We start from the raw sequence: 6,000 nt of genomic DNA, 5'->3' as shown, positions 1-6,000 counted from the left end.
TCAGCACTGTGCGCCACGTTGGCGACGTCGGCGCTCGCGCCGCACACAGCGGGGCTCCTGGCAACTTCCTGGTCTCCGAGCCGGGTCTTGGCAAGTCGGGCCGCCAGGGTCCACGTCGCGAAGCGTAGTAGGTTTCCAACAGATAAGTTTGCGTGCTGAGTTCTTAAGCCTTTTGGTTGCTTGTTCTAAATTATAAATGCTCTATGCATTGGAAGAAAAAAGCACTCAGGCCAATTTTGTGAGCTTGTAAAGTGGAACAACGTTTCTGGAAATGACTGGTTAAATATGTTGCGTTGGACATGTGTGTGAATACGAAGCATACATTTTTAAATTAATATCTTTTAAAAGAAATGATAAATTTAAAAGTGCATATATGAAAAAGTAGGCCACAAATACTAAGTTTTGAACAATTACAGTTTTTTAAACTCATCCGTCGGCGAAGGATTGGTTCCGGAACCACTTGCTTATACCGAAATCCAGGCATTCCTCCGGGCGTTGTGGCTCAAGCCTGTAAGCCCAGCACTTTGGAAGGCCTAGGCGGGCGGATCATCTGAGGTCAGGAGTTCGCGACCAGCCTAGCCAATATGGCGAAACACCGTCTCTACTAAAAATAAAAAATAAAATTAGCCGGGCGTGGTGGCGGGCGCCTGCAATCCCGTTACTCGGGAGGTTAAGGCAGGAGAATAGCTTGAGCCCGAAAGGCAGAGATTGCAGTGAGCCGAGATCACGCCATTGCACTCCGGCCCGGGCAATAAGAACGAAACTCTGTCTCAAAAAATAAAAAATACAAAAAATTACCCGGGTGTAGTGGCGGGCGCCTGTAATCCCAGCTACACAGGAGGCTGATACAGGAGAATCGCCTGAACCTGGGATGCGGAAGTTGCGGTGAGCTGAGATCGCGCCACTGCACTCCAGCCTGGGCGAGGGTAAGACTTCATCTAAAAACAAAACAAAAATCCGCGCATTCTCAAATCCCGCACTCGGTCCTACAGAACTCTTAGAGGAAAAGTCGGTCCTCTCTAAACGCGGGCCCCTCAAATACTGTATTTTAAGTCGGCTTATAAGTGGACCCAGGCAGTTCAAACCATGTTATTCAAGGATCAACTGTGTGTATAGTAATAGCCATTTGCCCGGCACAGTGGCTCAAGCCTATAGCCCCAGCACTTTGGGAGGCTTGAGGCCAAGAGTTCCAGTTTACAATGGTATGATAGTGCCACTGCATTCCATCCTGGGCACCAGAGCTTGACCCTTGTCTCAAAAAAAAAAAAAAAAAAGAAAAAAGGAATAGCCCACCAAATCTATATATATTTCACTAGCAGAATAACAGGAGATACCAAAATTTAACAGTAATAATGTCAAGATGTTGAGCCATCAGTATTTAACAAATCTTCAAAAATGTCTTATTTTGGGAATTTGGATGTTAAAATCTTACTTTTAAAACAAGACCTGGCCTGGCACAGTGGCTCACGCCTGTAATCCCAGCACTTTGGGAGGCCGAGGAGGGCGGATCCCGAGGTCAAGATCGAGACCATCCTGGCCAACATGGTGAAACCCCGTCTCTACTAAATATACAAAAATTAGGGGGGCGTAGTGGCGTGCGCCTGTAGTCCCAGCTACTCGGGAAGCTGATGTAGGAGAATCGCTTGAACTCGGGTGGCAGAGATTGCTGTGAGCTGAGATCACCCCACTGCACTCCAGCCTGGTAACAGAGCAAGACTTTTTTTTGAGACAAAGACTTAACAAAACGTTTTTAATAGTGAGAACCTTTTAGATTTTAAAAGCATTTGTGTAAACAGTACGGCCTTAATTACGTGGGCAAATATAAAATACATTGACATTTTTAACTGGAAATTTGGGCAGTTTTGGTTGTGGATAATTTTTTATCATTTCTTTCCATATTTTCTAAATTTAATATAATGAACAAATATTGCCTTTCTAAAAAAGAAAAAACAGCATTTTGTTTTGTTTTATTTCAACCATATTGGATGTGAATAAAAGAAAATAAAAAGATAATTCGGAGTTTACCCGTGTGTGTGACCCACATTAACAGAAATGACATGTAAAGAAAAACAAGTTTGGAGTGGCAAATCCTATTTTAGGTAATTGATTTCTTTCACTTGATGTGCCATTTATATATCCATGTGGAGATAGCCTAGTAAGAAGATGAAATGGTAAGACAAAGATCCTGATGGAAGCCAGAAGTCGTAGCACCGTTCTGAGGCCCAACTACTCCAAAGGCAGAGGAAAAACTCCCTTTAGCCCAGGAGTTGCACACTGCAATGAATTATGTTCATGCCTTTGCATTCCCACCTCTAGAAAAGAATGAGATTCTTGTCTCTAAAACAAAAAGAGGGCCAGGTGCAGTGGCTCATGCCTGTAATCCTAGCACTTTGGGAGGCCCAGTTGGGCAGATTACTTGAGGCCAGGAGTTCAAGACCAGCCTGGCCAACATGGTGAAACCCCGTCTCTACTAAAAATATAAAAATTAGCTGGGCATGGTGGCACACAGCTGTAATCCCAGCTTCTTGCGTAGCTGAAGCACCAGAATTGCTTGCACCTAGGAGGTAGAGGTTGCAGTGAGCTGAGATCATGCCAGTGCACTCCAGTGTGGGCAACAGAGCAGACTCTGTCTCAAAAAATAGTAATATTTAATTAATTATTTTTTAAAAAGAGAGAGAAGAGCCAATGGACTTAGAAGTCATAAACCTCAGGTTATAGGTGTAACCACGAGTTTGCCTTGAAAAATGTGTTGATAACAATAGCCATAGCTAACTAGTACTTGCTGTTTTCCAAAGCTTTTTTTTTTTTTTTTTTTTTTTTTTAGCACTTCACTTGTATTAACTAACTTCATTCTCCCACAACTTTGTAAGGGTACTGTTATTATCTTCAGTTTTACAGATTAGGAAACCAAAAGACAGCCAGCCACCCGGGCTCATGCCTATAATCGCAGCACTTTGGAAGGCCGGGGTGGGAGGATGGCTTGAGCCCTGTAGTTCAAGACCAGCTGGGCAACATAGCAACACCCTGTCCTTACAAAAAAAAAAAAAAAAATTAGCCAGGCATGGTGATGCATGCCAGTAATCCCAGCTATTTGGGAGACTGAAACAGGAGGATCTCTTGAGGCCAGGTGTTGAAGACCACAGTGAGCTATGATCAGTCCACTGCTCTCCTGCTTAGATGACAAAGACCCTGCCTCAAAAAAAAAAAAAAAAAAGGAAAACAAGAGAATGAGCACTGAGGCAACTTGCCCAAACACACTCACCTAGTAAAAATGGTATCATTAATCCATTTACGTTGAATATATTGAAAAGGAGTGCCCAAAGAGAAAAATCTTTTTTTTTTTTTTTTTTGAGGTGGAGTTTTTTTTGTGGCCCAGGCTGGACTGCAGCGGCGCAGTCTCCTCTCACTGCAACCTCTGCCTTCCAGGTTTAAACAATTCTTGTGCCTCAGCCTCCTGAGTAGCTGGGATTACAGGCACATGCCACCACACCCGGCTAATTTTTATATTTTCAGTAGAGACGAGGTTTCACCATGTTGGACAGGCTGGTCTTGAACTCCTGGCCTCAAGTGATCTGTCTGGCCCAGCCTCCCAAAGTGCTGGGATACAGGCGTGAACCACCATGCCCAGCATCCAAAGAGAGAACCTTCTTGAGGAACTCAAAAGACTGCTCTTTTGGACAATCATTTGTAGGGATTTTCACATTTTCCTTCATTTTACACTACATTTTTTTGTTTTTTAAGTAGCATAACATTTTCACCAAGGCACTGACAATTTCATTTGCATTAGTGTCCAATATCATATTCCTACCATGTTGCAAATACAGTTCAGTTGTCCAGCTTAATTGAGGTATAATTCACAAATAAAAGTTGTATATATTTACTAGGTACAACATGATGTTTTGCTATGCAAGCGTATCTTATTTTATTGCACTACACTTTATTGTACTTCACAGATACTGTTTTTTACAAATTGAAAGTTTGTGGCCACGCTGTGTCAAGCAAATCTTTTGGTATCATTTTTCTTTTTTGAGACAGAGTCTCTGTCACCCAGGCTAGAGTACTGTGGCACGATCTCAGCTCACTGCAACCTCCTATAGCAGGCCAGGTCTCACTAATGCAGACCTCCATAGCAACTGTTTCAGTAATGACTGAATGGTTAAATATTAAAAGCCAGTGCCCTTATACAAAGGCTAGAATGTAACAAAAGCCCATCAAGACTTTTGCTGAGGTCTTTCCAAGGCACAATATTGGCTCACTGCAACCTTTGCTCCAGGGTTCAAGCAATTCTCTTGCCTCGGCCTCCTGAGTAGCTGGAATTACAGGTGCGCACCACCATACCCAGCTAAATTTTGTATTTTTAATAGAGACAGGGTTTCACCATGTTGGCCAGGCTGGTCTCAGTCTCCTGATGTCGTGATCTGCCTGCCTCAGCCTCCCAAAGTGCTGGGATTATAGGCATGAGCCACCATGCCCAGCCTATAACAAAGGAATTCTTAATAGGACCCATTTAGGATTAAATCAGTTTTATTGTGGGTCTGAAGCAACTCCCCAGGCCTCCACAGCCAAGTTTACTGGGGGTCTGAAAGAACTCCCCAAACCTCTGTAATTTAATGGGAGGCAAGAGAAGGGTAATCACCCTGGCACCTAGACCCGTTAGATTAAGTAACTTTACTGAGGCTCCAGAGGAAGGTCTTCAGGATGCAGATCTTAGTTATAGATTAAAAGAAGTTAATCACTTATATCTTTAGATGAATGCACACTTACACGTAGACATATAACTTAGAAGGTATATAAGATCTGGAAAACTTTGTAATTTTGAGTTGGTCTGGGAATAATTTCCAGGCCTTCTCCCCGTAACCAGTTGCAGAAACAAAAACTCTCTTCCTCACCAGTTCATCTGCATCTCATTATTGGGCCATAAGAAATAGCAGCCCAACCCTTAGTTTGGTCTGGGAACACTCCGTCTCACAGGTTCAAGCAATTCTCCTGTCTCAGCCTCCCTAGTAGCTGGGATTACAGGCGTGTGCCACCACACTCAGCTAAATTTTTTGGTATTTTTAGTAGAGATGGAGATTTACCATGTTGGCCAGGCTGGTCTCAAAATCCTGATCTCAAAGGAGGCTGAAGTGCAGTGGCTCAATCTCTGCTCACTGCAACCCCTGCTTCCCAGGTTCAAACAATTCTCCTGCCTCAGCCTCCCCATTAGCTGGGACTACAGGCACCCGTTTCCAGGCCTGGCTAACTTTGTGTATGTTAGTAGAGACAGGTTTTCACCATGTTGCCCAGGCTGATCATGAACTCCTGAACTCAGGCAATCCGCCCACCTCGGCCTCTCAAAGTGCTAGTATTATAGGCTTGCTTGAGCCCAAGAGTTTGAAGTTGCAGTGACCTATAATTGTGCCACTGCATTCCAGCCTGGGTGATAGAGAGAGAGATCATGTCTCAAAATAATAAATAAAAAATAAATAAATAAAAAGAAATAAAACATGAAAATGTTCGGGAGATATACTGCATAACAACACAACGCTACTGCATGGCATACTTAAAAATGGTTACATTGGTAAATTTTTTATATCACTATTAAATTTTTTAAAAATTATTTTTAAAAGGTAAAGAAAATCAACAAAGACACAAGTTGGTGTTTTGAAAAGATTTTTTAAATTGATAAACTTTTTTTTTGAGATTGACCAAGAAAAAAGAAAGACTCTAATTATTAAAATCAGGGATGAAAGAAGGGGTACAAAAACTGACTTACAATGACGTCTTCTTTCTCCACTTTTATTCAACATTGTACTGGATGTTCTAGCCAGGCCAATTAGGCAAGAAAAGCAAATAAAAGGCATCAAAACAGGAATAGAAGAAATAAAACTATCTCTATTCTAGATGACATGATCTTATATATAGAAAACCCTAATGAACCCTCAAAAAAAAAAAACCACCTAAACTATCAGAGATAATAAATGTTCAAAGAAGTTGTACAAGGTCAGTTTAAAAAAAATG

The sequence above is a fragment of the Sapajus apella genome, unplaced genomic scaffold (genome assembly GCF_009761245.1).
Source record: "Sapajus apella isolate SASKATOON/1434 unplaced genomic scaffold, GSC_monkey_1.0 scaffold134, whole genome shotgun sequence".
NCBI classification, from domain to species: Eukaryota; Metazoa; Chordata; class Mammalia; order Primates; family Cebidae; genus Sapajus; species Sapajus apella.
This window is presented reverse-complemented; position numbering follows the sequence as displayed.